Below are 16,648 nucleotides of genomic sequence, written 5' to 3'. Positions count from 1 at the left end.
GTAAGTATCATTAAATCAGTAGTAGAGCAACGGCACCCTACTCCAGTACCCTTGCTTGGAAAATCCCATGGTGGAGGAGCCTGGTAGGCTGCAGTCCATGGGGTTGCTAAGAGTTGGACACGACTGAGCAACTTCACTTTCACTTTTCACTTTCATGCATTGGAGAAGGAAATGGCAACCCACTCCAGTATTCTTGCCTTGGAGAATCCCAGGGACGGGGGAGCCTGCTGGGCTGCCATCTATGGGTCGCACAGAGTCGGACACAGGGAAGGGGAAGCCTGGTGGGTAGCCGTCTATGGGGTCACACAGAGTCGGACACGACTGAAGCAACTTAGCAGCAGTAGCAGTAGCAGAGTAAGAGAAATCCAAGCCATCACTCGGTCTGGCCAAAGAATTTCTGAGAAAGGTCCATAAAACACATTTTCAAATACACTTTCTAGGTTCTGTGATATGATGTGCACAATTCACTTAATTTTACAGACCATCTGGAATGCACAGTGCTGAGGACTCAACAGATGACTTTTGAGTGAATGGGAATAAGGCTTGATGAAACTGCCTTCGAACATTTTGATCTTACCTACTTCTGAGCTGCAGAAGTTATACTTGACTAGAAGCTAGAGGCTCCTGGGGCTTTGGGGAGAGGAGAATCCTTCTTTTAGTTAAAAGCACTTTATACTAAATATAGTGTAAATGTAGAAACAGTTTGTACTATCCAGCTACATTCCCACTCTCTAGCCTTCATAAATGTGAAAAGGGCAACATTAACTGAAGAATAAAATGCTGTGAAGACGCACAGAAGAGGCCTTTAAACCCAGCTTTGAAGGAGCAGAGTACCCACCTGAAGAGTAATCGGGAGTTAGCCAGTTTTTTGAGCAGTAAGTGATAATAATATAGACTGTGTCCAGACAAATAGAAGAGCATATGCAAAGGCACAGAGTCAAAAAAAAAAAACATTCAAAATTCTGCACTCCACCTCTGCATCAGTGGACTGTCTTTAATCTGGGTAATAACACAGGTTGAGCTTCTAAGTTTCCAAATCAGTTGAGCTACTAGCTAACAGATAGATCCTTTGTGCTCAGTCACTCAGTTGTGTCTGACTCTTTGTGACGTCATGGACTGCAGCCCACCAGGCTCCTCTGTCCATGGAATTTTCGAGGCAAGAATACTAGAGTGGATGGCCATTTCCTACTCCAGGGGGGGTCTTCCCGACCCAGGGACAGAAGCTGCATCTCCTGCATTAAGAGAACCACAGCTCTCTCTTGCATTAGTAGGCGGATTCTTTACCACTGTGTTTCCCTTAATCTGCAACAGAAACAAATGGTTTACATTCTCTTCAGAGTATAACCTCAAATATCTTTGTATTACAATATTGAAAGTGAGAAACAGGCCCTTCTCTTGCTGTTGTTGTTCAGTCTCTCAGTTGTGTTCGACTCTTTACAACCGTATGGACTGCAGCACGCCAGGCCTCCCTGTCCATCACCAACTCCCAGAGTTTACTCAAACTCATGTCCATCAAGTCAGTGATGCCATCCAACCATCTCATCCTCTATCGTCCCCTTCACCTCCTGCCTTCAATCTTTCCCAGCATCAGGGTCTTTTCCAGTGAGTCAGCTCTTCCCATCAAGTGGCCAAAGTATTGGAGTTTCAGCTTCAGCATCATTCCTTCCAAAGAAATCCCAGGGCTGATCTCCTTCAGAATGGACTGGTTGGATCTCCTTGCAGTCCAAGGGACTCTCAAGAGTCTTCTTCAACATCACAGTTCAAAAGCATCAATTCTTCAGCGCTCAGCCTTCTTTATAGTCCAACTCTCACATCCATACATGACTACTAAAGAAACCATAGCTTTGACTAGATGGACCTTTGTCGGCAAAGTAACGTTTCTGCTTTTTAATGTGCTGTCTAGCTTTGTTATAGCTTTTCTTCCAAGGAGCAAGTATCTTTTAATCTATGGCTGCAGTCACCATCTGCAGTGATTTTGGATTTCTCTTGCTAAAAGTTTTTAAAATGCTGTGAGACTGTTTCCTCGACCAGCAGTTTACAAATTCAGGGTGCTTATGTTCAAGAGCCTGATGTTTACTCATTAACAGTTTATACCATTCTTTTGTTTAGATGGGCCCAACCACGGATTTTAAAACACTGTTCTGTCAGAGTTTGCAGCACATTCAAATTACTACACTTTCCAGCCAGTTCTAATGTTTAAGTCATGCATTAGCAGGATAAGAGGAAGTCACCTCATTCACTTTATAATAGTAGTCCCTACATTACTTAAAGCACATTTTTTATGCCAAAAATGTTACTACATATATCTCATATAATCTTCATAATAACCCCAAATGGTGGGAATCATTTCTCCTAAGGTACAGATGAGGAAACTGTAGCTCAAAGATATTAAGTAACTTACCCAAAGTCAGACAGCTAGACAGTGGAAGAATGTGACATTTATGCTATTTATCGTTGTATGTAAGACTTCCAGTAACATATTCTAATCTTAAGTCTACATTGGTTTGAGTCTCTTTCATGGATCATTTTAAAAAGTTTCTGAACATTAAGTATTAAGTGTTCCTCTTACTGTAATTAACTTATATAAAAAGGAAAAAATATTGTACTATTGCAGTCTAGTCAGTAAGTACTCCTTGATTTAATTTAAATGTTTATCTGCCTTGACTCCTGCCTCAGATTATAATAAGTTCTTTGAGGCCAGGACTGGGTATCCTTTATGTCTGGTGGTATCTTAAAGAGATTCAGTGACAGTGCAACAAAAATTAGGTCATGAATTTACAATGGGATTTCAAACCACTCTTATGCTTAACATTAGGATTTCTACTTATGTAAAAATTATCTCCTTTTTGTAAATATAATAATAAAAAGAAGAATCTATATATACACTGCAAAAAGAATGGAAGGAATTATACCAAAAAAAAGAATAGTAGTTCTCTTTGGTAAGAGAATTATGGATAATTATTTTTCTTTTATTGTTGATTTTTCTACCATCAATGCATAGTACTTAAATAACTGGAATAAATTATGTTAAAATATTAGATATAAATCAACAAGTAAATAATAAAAACTTTAAAAGTTTTCATTCCCCTCCAAATGTCATTGGTTTTTGTTTGGGGAAGTTCAACTTCTTAGGACTCTTCATTCTGTTCAACTAATGACAGACAACGATTTTCTCTTGAGTACTTTACACATCCCTTTATTGTCCTTTCTCCTTGGTGACTAGTGCCCAGCACCTCTTGAATTCCTTCAAATTTTCTGTGCTAGAAAAAGGAAAGTCAAGTGAATCAAATGTGTCACTTTCAAATTGGACAATTTTGCAAATAGATTACTGATGCAGAGCTGAATATATCAAACATAGCGAATGACACTTTTGTCCAAGGCTACAGGCTTTCCAAGTTGATGACTGCAGCAACTAAAGTTGACACTAAAATGAGTTGGATAATTTTAAAAGCAAAACAAAGATTAAAATAAGAGAAGTGGGCACCCAGGAAATATCAAGAACAAATACGTTTGCGGTGTTTGTTACCGTCACGGTAAGTTTTCTGTCATTGTTATTGTGGTTGCTATTTATCATTACCAATGATGAATACTACTAGTTAACTTTTTGTGCAAACTGCTTTTTCATCTTTTTTGCTAGTGTAATTTCTATTATCAAAGTCAGGGCTAATGCATGTCAGTGGAGGCTGTGAAGTACTCTTCCAATATGCCCTGTATTTGTAACTTAAATGTCCCACGTCACCAACTAAGTTACAAAATAAGGTCACATTTCTTTTCGTGTCCTAACGAAATGATAGTGATGCTAGACTCTTAAATGCCCACCATGAGAGGAAGACAAAACTTCCTATAGGTTTTTCACGCCCTAAGTAATTCCTGGCACTCTGTACCACTGGTTCATGTTTCATGAGTTAGTCCTAGTGCTTACCTGTCCCTTTTCCCACTCTGCCCTCCAAGCTGTAATACCCAAGCTTTCATGTCTCATTGTGTCATCACAGAATGTGCTCACCCAGGCTGCTCACTCTGTACAGACTCTATCCAAGCACAGACACTTTTCCCTTTCTTGATAGCCTTAAAGGCACAACCAAGACTAGTCAGTAGGTTGGCCACAGATACAGTGAAAGTTTGGCATGTACAGTAGTGAGTGCTAAGAACAGCCTACTATTGCTGCTGCCACTCCTGGAGCTCACAAACCCCAAGGCCAGTTTCAGAGTCCCTGCCTTGCTCTCAGGGGTCTCCAGTGTAACGGTGGGGTCAGTTCATCTTGAACACCTCTTCCCACCACCTTTAATGGAAATCTCTAGACCACTTTCTCCAATAGTCGTGGGCTCCTAGTCCTCCGGCCCACATAGCAAAGATGGTCCTTTACTCCAAAAAATTCAAGGCCTACTCCTGTTCCACAAGCATGTCAGAGCGGAAACAGCAGAGACGTTCAGGGAAACCATTCATCCAACTTATAGGTTGAAATTAAACCTCCATGGCTCAGACAGGGCTATCATAATACAGAGAGCACATTTCCAAAAAGTCTGTGTTGTTCATTCTTGATTAACTGCGGCAGGTACAATGCTACATAGTCCCCAAATTTCATTTCCTTTTCCTCTTTGTGAGGATGCAAGAAGACAGTGTTTCCCAGACTCCTTTGCAGTTAGGCTGGAACAACATATCTAATCTGGCCGATGGGCTACAAGCATATCTTTTTCACTAAAACAGTGAAAAAATCCTTGTACAACCTTCTATTATAGTGGTCATAGAAACTAGGTTATCCAGATATCAATGGCCGGGATGCTTGAGTGACTTCCAGTAAGGGAGTCACCCTACAGAATTAAAGTTATCTTGGAGATGTGGTTGAAATAAAAATTTACAAAGTCTTAATTATTTCATAGTGTGCTGGGTTCAAAGACATATGGAGAGAAGATAGACATGTTTCCTGATCTCATGAGCTTAAGAAGTAGTATTTCAAGCTAAGGAGTTTGGAACCTATCTTAAGAGCAACCATGAGAGCTTGAAGGATTTTAAGCAAGGATTGACATGGTCCAGTATTTATCTGAGATCTCTATGAAAGACATATGAAAAAAATATTTAGGAAAAAAATAGTAGCAACAGTAATTCAGGGGAGAGCTGGTTATGGCCTGAACAAATAAGGTAGCAGCCAAAATAAGTGGAGTTTGAAGATGCAGTGGGTGCAGAGAGAAATAGATAGGTATGACTGGTACAATCCACATGTACATGAAAATTTAAATCCCTCTTAGTTTTTTGTTTCAGGAGACTGCTTTGTAAGAATCTGTACACATTTTTACAATTTACTAATAATGTTTCAAAATAACCATAAAAGCCTTAGCTCTGAATCAGCACTTCTGCCCTCTCAGCACTACAAGGCCTCTGATGAGGACTGCTCTCTAGCGTTCAGAGTCCTTCACTAGACACTTGCATCTTCACAGCTTAGAAAGCTCCCTGCCTCTGATACAGGAGGGCCTGCAAACTCAGAATGGTGGGAAGAACTGCATGTGGGGCTATCAAGAATTGCATGATATTAAAAGAGAAAAAAGTATCTTCCTCTCTCCTCTTCTTATTAAACAAAAACTCTTTAGCTCTTCCAATCAACCAACCTCAGCTCTCTACTTCAACCCCTTATCTTTCTTTAAAACAGAGTGGACCTGACAGGGTGAAGCAAGGAGAAGAACTGTGGCAGTGTGGGGAGGGAGGGAGGGAGGGAGGAAGGGCGTGAGTAGGGAAGATTGGGGGAGGGGGTGCGGGAGTTGGGGGGAGAGGGCAGGAGTGAGACAGCTGGAACTTGACCATGGGGAGCACGGGGCAGGAGTGTCAGGGCTCACCTTCATTTCACTCTATTTGTGCTCCCACCCAAAACCTGGTCTCATCTCCACAGAGGAGTGAGACAGGAAGCAAGTGGGGAGCCAGGCCACTGTGCCAAGGGAAAGCCAATCCCCAGCAGTAGATCAAAATACATAATAAGAAATTTTAAAATAACAAAAAAAATTAATTTTAAAGACCATCCCCAGAGGTGGAAGTAGAATGGGAAAGAGCCCCCACTTGGCCTCCAGGCCCAGCTGACAGCAGTGACACCGGGCGCTGCTTGGTGAAGCCACCACCATTACACTTTCTTTACTGTCAGCAGGTTAAGCGTGGACAGGCCTTTAAGGATCAGCCTGGGAGCCATCCTTCTAAACATTCTTTCAATTTAAAAAAGATGCATCACTAACCTAAAAGCTGACTTTGTAGTGATAAAAACTTAGGAACTGGGGCTGAATAAGCATATTATATCCTATGATATAACCTAGAAAGTTTGGAAACGAAATCAATTTCATGGTAGCTTGTCTATTTGTCACGTTTCTCATTTCATAAAAGGAAAATACAGGCCCCCCATAAGGGCAATGACTTCAACTATTTGAGTTCTATATAAAAAGATGAGCTTCCTCTGTATACATATTCTTAAGAATCCTGATAAATTAGACACTGACTAATGAGAATTTTTCCTTTCATTTTATATATATATATATATAATTTTTTTTTTGCTTGCAAGGGTGGGTGACATGGGATTCCTTTAGATATTGACTGAATCATATCAAAATATATTTACAAAATTTACATTTATGAATAACTTTTCAGGAACATATTTTCTGAAGGAGTGTGTGTGTGTGTTAGGCCCTCAGTCATGTCTGATTCTTTGCAACCCCACGGACTATAGCCCACCTGGCTCCTCTGTCCATGGAATCCTCCAGGCACGAATAATAGAGTTGGGTTGCCATTTCCTTCTCCAGGGGATCTTCCAAACCCAGGGATCAAACCCATGTCTCCTACATTGCAGGAAGATTCTTTACCAACTGAGCCACCAGGGAAGACCTGAAGAAGGTACAATAACAAAATGTTACTGGGTGTAGCTCATCTAGAAAAACATAGATCTGATTTAGCAGAAAAGACAGTATATCTGATTTCTACATTTAAGTGCAAGAGATTTTTAATTTGGCTTTTCTTCCCTTTTTGACAGGTTTGGGCTAAAATCTGGAGAACTGCTCAGCCAGTGAGTCTGGACTGGCTAGTGATGAACATGAAGCACTGGTTGAGCGCCTGTCCATAACAGGTCCAATCTAGGGGCCATGGTCTGCAAAATTAATAAGACCTACCCTCAGACTTCCATCTAAAGAAAAAGTTAGACTCTAAAACAATTAATTAAAACAATGTCCAATAAGACCATTTCTAAAGGTACAAAGTAGAGTAGCAGAGTATTTATTTTGGTGTTTTGTTCTACAAATAGGAGAAAATGGGACTAAAATGTCTTAAATGACAAGAAACATTCTTTTCATCTGGAAGAAGTTCATGGTAGGCTAATTTGCTGACTCAAAAACTCATTAAAAATCCAAATTATTTCTGTTTTTTCACATAGTCTTTTTTGGCATGTTGACTCTTATCCTCATGACTTGATTCAAATCATCACAAAATTGCTGCCACAGTTCCAGGCATCACATCCTCACACACAAGCAGAAAAAGAAAAGTTTCTCTTACATGTATTTCCTTTAATAAAAAAGGAAAACTGTTTCAGAAGTCTCCCAGCAGTTAGTCAGTTCAGTTGCTCAGTCATGTCTGACTCTTTGCGACCCCATGGACTCCGGTATGCCAGGTTTCCCCGTCCATCATCAACTCCCAGAGCTTACTCAAACTCATGTCCATCGCATCGGTGATACCATACAACCACCTCATCCTCTGTCGTCCCCTCCTCCTCATGCCTTCAATCTTTCCCAGCATCAGGGTCTTTTCCAATGAGTCAGTTCTTAGCATCAGGTGGCCAAAGTATTGAGTTTCAGCTTCAGCATCAGTCCTTCCAATGAATATTCAGGACTGATTTCATTGGCCAAAACTGTACATCCATTGGCATAAACTAATCACTTGGAGGAGAAATATGAGTCTCTGATTAACTTCAACAAACCATAAATCACCTCTTAGAGCCAAATAGGATTATCCCCAGGGCACAGGCTACAGATTCTCTGATCAGGAAGCAGAAAAGCAGAAAGAGGGGGAAGTAAGGGGAGTGGGGAGAAAGAGGAATAAGAAGTATAAGAAGGGGAAAAAAGGACTTGGTTGTTCAGGAGAAAGATATACAAGCGGCCTAAATGGCAGAGCATCATTCCTGCCTGGAGGCATCAGGAAAATCTTCCAAGAAATATTAAAACAAATATTAAAGGCTGAGGAGGAGTCAACCGCAAACACAGGCCAAACCCTGTGCCTTCATACACTCCATCTAAATTCAGACACTCTTCTTTGTCAAGGCTCAGCCAAGAACCATGTCTGTTTTTTATCTCGAAAAGGGAGAAGGGGCTGCCAACCTCATCGAGCTATTCACTGACTGAGGTTCTTAAGCCATGGTTGAAACCCCACCCAAATCTGTCCACTGCAGAAGAGTGAAAATTGTTTTCTCTTTTAAATATAGAGGGAATTAATAATGACTTTTAAAGTTTTAACTTCATACAAAAAACTCATTACCTCTCTAATTGCTAACTAGTGGCAACAGAGAGCAACAATAACAAAATGAATAAATATACAAAGATAACATAGTGGGCATTTGGTGATGCTGTCATTGACCATTCTTTAGAGAAACGAGGGCTCATAGGAAGGCAGGATAACTCAGAGCTCTGTGAGCCTGGCAAGTGCTGAGGAAGAGCCCATCAGAAAAAAAAAAACAGAGAGAAAGTAAAATGCATACAAAAGCCTCATGTTGTTCCATTTGAACAGAAAATGGTACAAAGATGAAAACAGAGGAGGCACACGGCAAAGCCCAGTAACCTACAGCCCTGCTAAATAGAAAACGCAGAGCCTCACCACAGGGCAATTCCATAAAGCCACTGTGGATGCCATTTTGCTAATTGTGTTTGCTATGACACCAAGTACCGCTTAGCTGGGCTCCCAGAGTGTTACCATAATGGCAATCACTTGCCAGGAGCGAGAGTGATTTTTATTTGATATCCATACAAAGCAGAAGCAAATGAATTACCATAATGAGAAGCAACATAATGATGTGGAGATGTACAAACTGCCATTGTGTTTAATAACAACAAAGCCTTCCCTTTTGAATTAAATTTGCAGGAAGATTCTTATTGAAGCATCATTGTACTGAAACCAAGTTGTTTGAGGGAAAAAAAAAAAGACTCGCCAAAGTATTTCAGGCCTATGATCACTAGAAAGGTTGTTAGGAGAATATTTTTCAATTTTTATTCTCAGTAAAATTGACTTAGTTGTAGCACTACACAGCTGCGATTTGTGGAGTAAATGGCAAAGCTAAATGTGCCGAAACCCAACATGTTCCCTGAGCAACAAAGGGATGGAAGGCAAATGTTACAGTATTATTGACAACATTGGTAATGCTTGTATAAGCATCTGCTTCATAAAGGGGGAAAACCTACATTATAAACAAAAGGAGTTTCCAAACAAGGCCTGCCAGCTCAAATTCTGGCTTTGATTTGAATTTGTACTTGTTAGTACAGATTTGCCTCTTTTTACCTTATCCCTCCAAAATAAAAATTTCTCTGATTTGCATTATGGAAACCTCCCCATGACTGACTCCACTTTTTATCTCTCTATGATTATTTTCTATGTTTTTCTGATATTCACCTTTCCCACCACTTGATTTTCAACATGAATGAAGAAGGTATTGTTGAACAGCGTGACATTAATTTAAACCTGTTTCCATGATCATCCTGAGGGTACTGTCCCCTTAGACAGAGGCTGGTGTATGAATGCAGTGTGTCCTTCCCTATCTCGCCACACTCCAACTCTTTCAATGCTACCATTTATATCCATTTACAATAGAACATCCTGGTTTCATTAATGGACAAACCCAGAGCCAAACCACGGTCTGCATTAGATTGAGCCAGCCCTGGGCAAAATCTGAGGTTGAATGCTACGGAACTAGAAATCCGGAGCCTTGGGTTCTGGGTCAGCTCGCCACTAAGGGTGACGGAGGCAAACCAGCTTCTCTGTGTCTGGCTCAGTTTTCCCAGCTGTAGAAGAGGCACGATATCTGCTCCACTCACATTCACAGGAGTGTCCTGAGAGTCAAATCATATTCAAATGCTTTGTAACTGTTAAGACTATGTTGGTGAGAAACAGCAGGGATCTTTTAGTAAGCCCAAACCACATCCAGAGACTCTTGTAATTGATAAGAATCTATATTTTGGCTTTTGTCCTTTTATCATCCAATAAATATTTATTGAACTTCTCTAACATTATTATTATTCTATAATTTGTTGATGCAAGGCACAATCCTTACTGCTATGAAAACATATGTATATACCATGATGGTCTGCTCTGCAGGAAGCTATACAAAGTAAGAGAGAAGAAACACTGCATAAAAAGACAAGAAACAGAGTTTGTACATAAGCACCTGGGAGCTCCCCAGGTGGTGCAGTAAGAATCTGCCTGCCAATACCGGAGACACAAGAGATGTGGGTTTGATCCGTGGGTTGAGAAGATCCTCTGAAGTAGAAAATGGCAGCCATCTCCCGTATTCTTGCCTGAAAAATCCCATGGACAGAGGAGCCTGGTGGGCTACAGTGCATGGGGTCACAAAGTGTCGGACACAGCTGAACACACACACACCAATGGGAGGCAGTACAACAGTGATGGAAAGTACAGGCTTCAGCATCACAACTTCTGGGCCTGAATCCTGGCTCTATCATTAACTCACCATGTGACACTGGGCAGCTTACATAACCTCTCTGTATATCAGTTTCATCATCTATAAAGTGGAAAGCGTAATAGCTACCTTATGATCTACTTGTGGGGAATAAATGTGTTAACACATCAAAAATTCTCAGAACAGTACCTGGCACATACATAGGATACATTTTTAATGTTAGCCGAACATCAAGACATCTTATGGTACAATTACTGAGAGGGTGAAAGAGCATTAAAGACTATGGTCAAGAGTGGCTCAGGAGTTGACCTAGGGATTAAAGGCTGGGAAGGTTCAGTGGAGGCAAAGTGAAGGGGATGAGGAACTAGATAGTGGGAGTACTCTGGACAGGTCAAATGGCCTGCATGAAGGTCCCAGGCCTGGTTTGTATGAGGTGCCATTGGGCCAGTATGAAGAGAAGGGTCAGGGTTTCCAGGGGGAGACACTGGGAAGCAGGAACACTGAAACCAGGTACTCTGAGTGGGGTAAGAGCTCATCTCTGCTTACAGGACCACAGCCAGAAGCTGGCCATATTTCAAAGCTTCTAGCACACCTTGTTTCTCTACATACAGACTACAGTTTGAATTTACCTTTGGAAGTATATTGCTTTTGAATTTTGGAGAGGAAAACAGACACTTTAACAGGCTTTTTGGGTCCTACAAAGATAAATCTAAATATACTCTCTCTGGAATTATAAAGTTCTTCATATTGAGATGTTAAACTGTTTTGCATAATAATGTTGAGGCCATCCCGTCAGGCTTGCATAGAATTCACAGGATTATACCTATAGACACCGAGAAAGGGAAGGAGGGAGAAAAGGACAAAGGAAGAGAGTGAGAAGCTAGTTAAAAAGTATGGACACTACTGCGGCAGGAGTGGGTAGGAACTTAGGTTCTGCTGTGCCCTCCACGGTTTTCAGACCCTGTGCCTTAAGCAGATGAATATCTCACTGCAGTAAATGGAATTCTGAAGTTAAAAGAAAACACAGAACAGCTACTTCACCTGGTGTTCTGCTGAGGAAATGCTGGACCTGTTCCAAATTCGAAGGGCCAGCCAGGCTCTACTAGGCTTCGTGAGAAAGGTGGGTCCATCTGCAATGTGGCTCTCCTCCAAACGGTTTCCAAAGTTAAGTCCTTACACAGATTTTTCCTTACACACTGACTTTAGAACCTAAATCTCAGGAAAGATCCAGCTCCACTGTACAAAAGATTGTTTTCCATTGGGTAATTATCCCAACAGATTATGACCATAGGGGAGAGGGGCTAGTGGAGAGCAGGTATGAGGAGGAATACGGACCTTCTTCAAGCCTGTCTTTTGAGGGCTTATGTGCTATGACCCAAACTTCAGCTAGGGAAGAGAGCTAACATCTGTCTTAGTGAAGCGAGGTAATCAGGCCCCTGCAAAAAGGCTGCAGACCAGGAACCGAGGTGGGAGAACCACTGGGGATCCTGGAAGGCCGTGACCTCTGACTCTGGAAGGATTCAGATCTAGTATTCAGAGTTCAGGGGTAGAGACTCTACATTATAATTTCTTCTATGATTCCTTACTTTTTAGTGGACTATTTGTTTTTAATCATGAAGCATGATCTAGACTGTTTTGGACCAAGTGGTAAAGGATCCCAGAAAGGAAGCTGGAGCAAAAGCCTCGGGAAGCCAGAGTCAAGAAAATTAGAAAGTCTGTGAGGAGCTAAAGGGGTCCGACCCTAGGACTGTTGCCCATGATCAGGAAGGATGCTTTTCACTGAAAATATTCTACTTTGGTGAATACCTGTCCTACACACGCATGTGTTAAATGGGAATCACTGTACATTTTCCCTGAGCAAAGCAATGAGGAAATTCCTCTCAGAGGAGGCAGGACTAGTCCCCAAGAGAAGGTGTTCCCTTTCCAACAGGAAGTCCTTCAGGAGCGCCCAGAGCCTGCCTCGTCATCCCACAGCACTGTGAGCCCCTCTCGCTCCACTTGCTGCCCATTGTTGTAACTGCCATTCTATTTCTGGGAAGAGAGGACCAAAGTGAGAGACACTATGGACAACAGACAGGACTCGATTACTGATGAGATGACTGTGGAGAAAACCAAACCAAGGAACCTCCTCATTTCCTTGTCTGCTTCCTAGCCCATCCCTCCCCACACACACTCCATCCCAGTGAAATGTGTCATTATTTCCTAGCTTGAATTTCACACGCCAACAAAAAAATTAGAGCTACTTTATAAACACTGGTCTTACCATGCCAGGCAATTGGCAAGAAGTTACAGGAGTCTGCAGTCTCTACTTGCTTTTTATTGCAGACAGCACATTCCTAGAGACCATGTCATAAAGTGGATCATTGAAAAGCAAATTACATTTTCCCACAGGAACAATGTTATAATTAGAGGCTGTATTCCTGACAAAGGACTTGGCTTCAAGTAAATAGTAGACATGAACAAAAATATTTCACAAAAGCAAAGATTCAAGAACTATAAATCCTTATAATTGTTTAAAATAATAAAATTTTCTCCAAGTATATAAACCAGGCAGGATTAGAGGGAGTACACACTGATTATTCAGGGACTCCAATGTACCATAAAGTGTACATTAAAACATAACTACTGTGTCATAAATTAGAACCTGAAACTAACTTTAATATAGTCATTACACACTTAATTAACAATGGGAAAGCAGTGAAGTACTGTGGTTAAATGTGGCATTGGATGTTAGGAGATCTAACCTGCACACTTAGCCCTGTCTAGGCGGTAAGAGCTTTGTAAAGTCAGGAGCTGGACCAGCCCACGTGGGTAGGTAGGACATGCATACAGCCTGAATCAAAGTCATTTTTACAATTAATTGTCCAGGTTTGGGTTGTCACTTTGAAATAGTAAATCACTTTCTCCAGGTTTCTGTCTCTTCATCCAAACAAGGAGCTGAACTATAAAATCTCTAAGGTACCTATCAGCTCCAGAATTCTAGGACTGCCATTTAGCTCTCTTAGAATTCAGAAGAGTTTCTGGCTGTGCTCAATTGTCACCTTGGTGAAACTTAATTTGAACCTCTAGTATTCATCCCCTTCTGTGGTCCCTAGCCACATCCTGGGCTTGGCCACATGAATGACTTTGGCCAATGGGACTCTGTCAAGCAAAATACAAGCAAAGGCTTAATAAATGCTTGCACAATAGGACTTGTTCTCTTGAGACTCTCCCACTTGGAACCCAGGTACCATGCTCTGAGGAGTCCAAGACTCACAAAGAAATCATATGCAGGAGAACCAAGAAATCTGGTAGACTTCCCTAGCAGAGCTTCCAGTCAACTGCCAGTACCAACTGCTAGTCATGAGAGTAAGCATCTTGGACATTACACCCCAATTGAGCCCCTAGATGACAGCAGCCCCAGCTAACACCATGTAGAGCAGAAGAACCTCCCAACTGAGCCCAGTCAACCCACAGAGTCATGACAGATGGTAAAAAACAAGTGTTTTAAAACACTAAGCTTTGGGGTGATATTATACAGCAATAGCTAGCTGAAATTCTAGGAAACAATTTAAATGGCTTTGAGCTTTTGTAAAAAAAAAAATTGTCCAAGGAAGATTTAAAAATGTATATTTTCCTCTATATGAATTTTCCTAAATTGAGAAATATTCAAAATATTCCAATTATATTAAAATAGACTCAAAATACCTTAGTAGTGCTCAATAAATATTTGTAGCAGATTAATATGTTTCCTCTTCCTGAAAAATATTTTTCCTCTTTACTTTCTCTTGAGAAAGTAGAGTTGTTCAATGCACAATCAAATAAAGGTCACAAGGAAATGATATGTGCTATTCAGTCATTCTACTTGACACTTTGTTGACAGCTCTCAGAACACTCTCTCACTACTGATAATCCATAAAAACGATTATCAAGCAAAGCAAAAATTTTAAAATAGGACTGCAGCTTCATGTCTGGTAAGCTAGAATATACTTTTTCCTGATTAAAAAAAAAAAAAGCTGTTGGCATTCAGGGTTGGGAATAAATGGGCAAATTCAGACAAAAATGTAGGTTTTCCTAAAGTAAAGGGATGAGACTCACAACTTTTCAAAATTACTGAAACCTATCAGGGGTGCCCCAGATCAAGGATCAGTGAAAAAGACAAGGAGTCTGCTGAAATAAAGTCAGCATGGGACTGAGAGTCCCAGTAGAAAGGAAGGGGCCCTGCCCTCTATGAAGTCAGGGAGTAAAAGGAATAGTGGTTCTGAATCTGTATTGTGCTCTGGGAAGCAGCTGTGTGAGTGAATAAAAAAATGTCTGTCAAATTGGAATACCTGCTCAACTTTGGCGTGAAATTCCTCTGGCCAGTCATTAATAAGGGGTGAAGGACGATCTTTCCTCAAACCCTGAAAAACCAACATGGGGGCGGGACTGCACGGCGTTTGAGACTTCAGCCACTTCCCTCAGACACAGCCACAGTGTTTTCCCAGAAATGATGACTCAAAAGATTTTTTTATTTCCCTGCTTTTGTTGTGTTACCAGGATCTGCAGCTTGGCAATGCATTAGCTCAAACAGAAATAAGTTCCCAGTGATCATTACATGTTTTCACTCTTAGAGGGGCATGTCTCAGCTCTGGCTCTAGCAGCAAGATAGGTCCTTAGGATACCAAGGCTCCTAAAGTTTATCCCAGGAGGGTAGAACCAAAAAAGCTGGACACTCAGTTGAGTGAGATGGCTCAAGCCATTTAACTGGAATCCAAAAAAGAGATATGGTTTTATATCATACTTCTAGGCTGGTAAAGTAGGTTGCATCCATGTGGGACATTTTGAAACATCTCAAAAATTATCTATGACGTGTATAAGTAGTAAGTAATCTTTAGTGAATGCTTCAGAGTGTGGCCAGGTACTGTTTTAGATACTTAACATACATTGGTCACTGAATTCTCATATATAATTATGAGGTCGGGATCTTACAGAGGGAATGAGGCACGAGGAAGTCACTTACCTTTCAGATACACAGCCAATAAATGGCGAGGCCAGAGTTCAGATCCAGTGTGCTCTGAACTAAGCTACATGCACTTCCTCACACCCCCAGCTGAGGCCTTGCTCTACCGAATGTTAGAGGACAGAGCACAAAGGAAGCTTCACTGAACTTGAAGGTGAGGGAGAACAAACTGTATTTACTGCTCTGCAGCAGCTATGTCAGAGACCTACTTTCTCTGTATCTTTCATTATAATTAATATACTCAATAATATCATCCAGTGAGGATAAAACCTGTTTTTAGCACCCAACCAAACCTAGGACCAGAAATCACTTGTCAATGTCCTCACTGGAGCTTGTCACAGTATCCTGTGTGTGTGTGTGTGTGTGAAGTCACTTAATTCTTATCCAACTCTTTGTGACTCTATGGACTGTAGCCCACCAGGCTCCTCTGTCCATTAAATTTTCCAGGCAAGAATACTGGAGAGATGGCCATGCCCTCCTCCAGGGGATCTTACTGACCCAGGAATCAAACCCTCATCTCTTATGTCTGCTGCATAGACAGGTGGGTTCTTTACCACTAGCACCACCTGGGAAGCCCTACAGTGGATTAAATCGTATTAGGAGTGTGATTAAATGCAGTAGGAGCGCGGTCCTGCCACAGAGACAAAGCTCAGAACGTCAGCTCTCCATTTCTCCTGGCTTGGTTCGTTAGAGCTCTGAAATACAGCTCCTACATTTTTGGGGTTCTGCGTGTGTATTGTTAGTATCAATTAGTGGCAGTATTTGCTATTGATATATCACTTGATAATTTTAAGTCCTTTTCTTCGGGTGTCTGTGCATGGCTGGTCTTTACAGCCATAGCTCTGTTTGCACTGACATCGCTTGCCCAGAATTATTCCTCCTATGGGTTAAATGATTTGCTTATGGCAGTTGCAGAGGTGCGTGTTAGAGAATACATGATAAGCAATAAAGAGAAAGGAGAGAAAAGGCACCACAGTCTACTGTTTAGGGAAGTCGGTGGAAAGCTCCAAGAACCAGAAGCTTGATTTTAC

General features: G+C 41.2%; 1 long non-coding RNA gene across 1 annotated transcript in view; it reads right to left on the bottom strand.

The window, feature by feature from the left end:
- Positions 1–2,893: 2,893 nt before the first annotated feature.
- Positions 2,894–16,648, bottom strand: part of LOC132343182 (uncharacterized) — a 35,911-nt gene continuing 22,156 nt past the window's right edge. The window contains exons 2-3 of the long non-coding RNA XR_009491888.1: positions 6,703–6,852; positions 2,894–3,260 (exon numbers count right to left, since the gene is read on the bottom strand). This is a non-coding gene — a long non-coding RNA (uncharacterized lncRNA). The remainder of the gene's footprint in view (positions 3,261–6,702; positions 6,853–16,648) is intronic.

This window comes from Bos taurus, chromosome 20 (assembly GCF_002263795.3).
Source record: "Bos taurus isolate L1 Dominette 01449 registration number 42190680 breed Hereford chromosome 20, ARS-UCD2.0, whole genome shotgun sequence".
In the NCBI taxonomy this organism is placed as follows: domain Eukaryota; kingdom Metazoa; phylum Chordata; class Mammalia; order Artiodactyla; family Bovidae; genus Bos; species Bos taurus.
The sequence above is the reverse complement of the archived record's forward strand: the minus strand, read 5'-3'. Positions and strand labels throughout refer to the sequence as shown.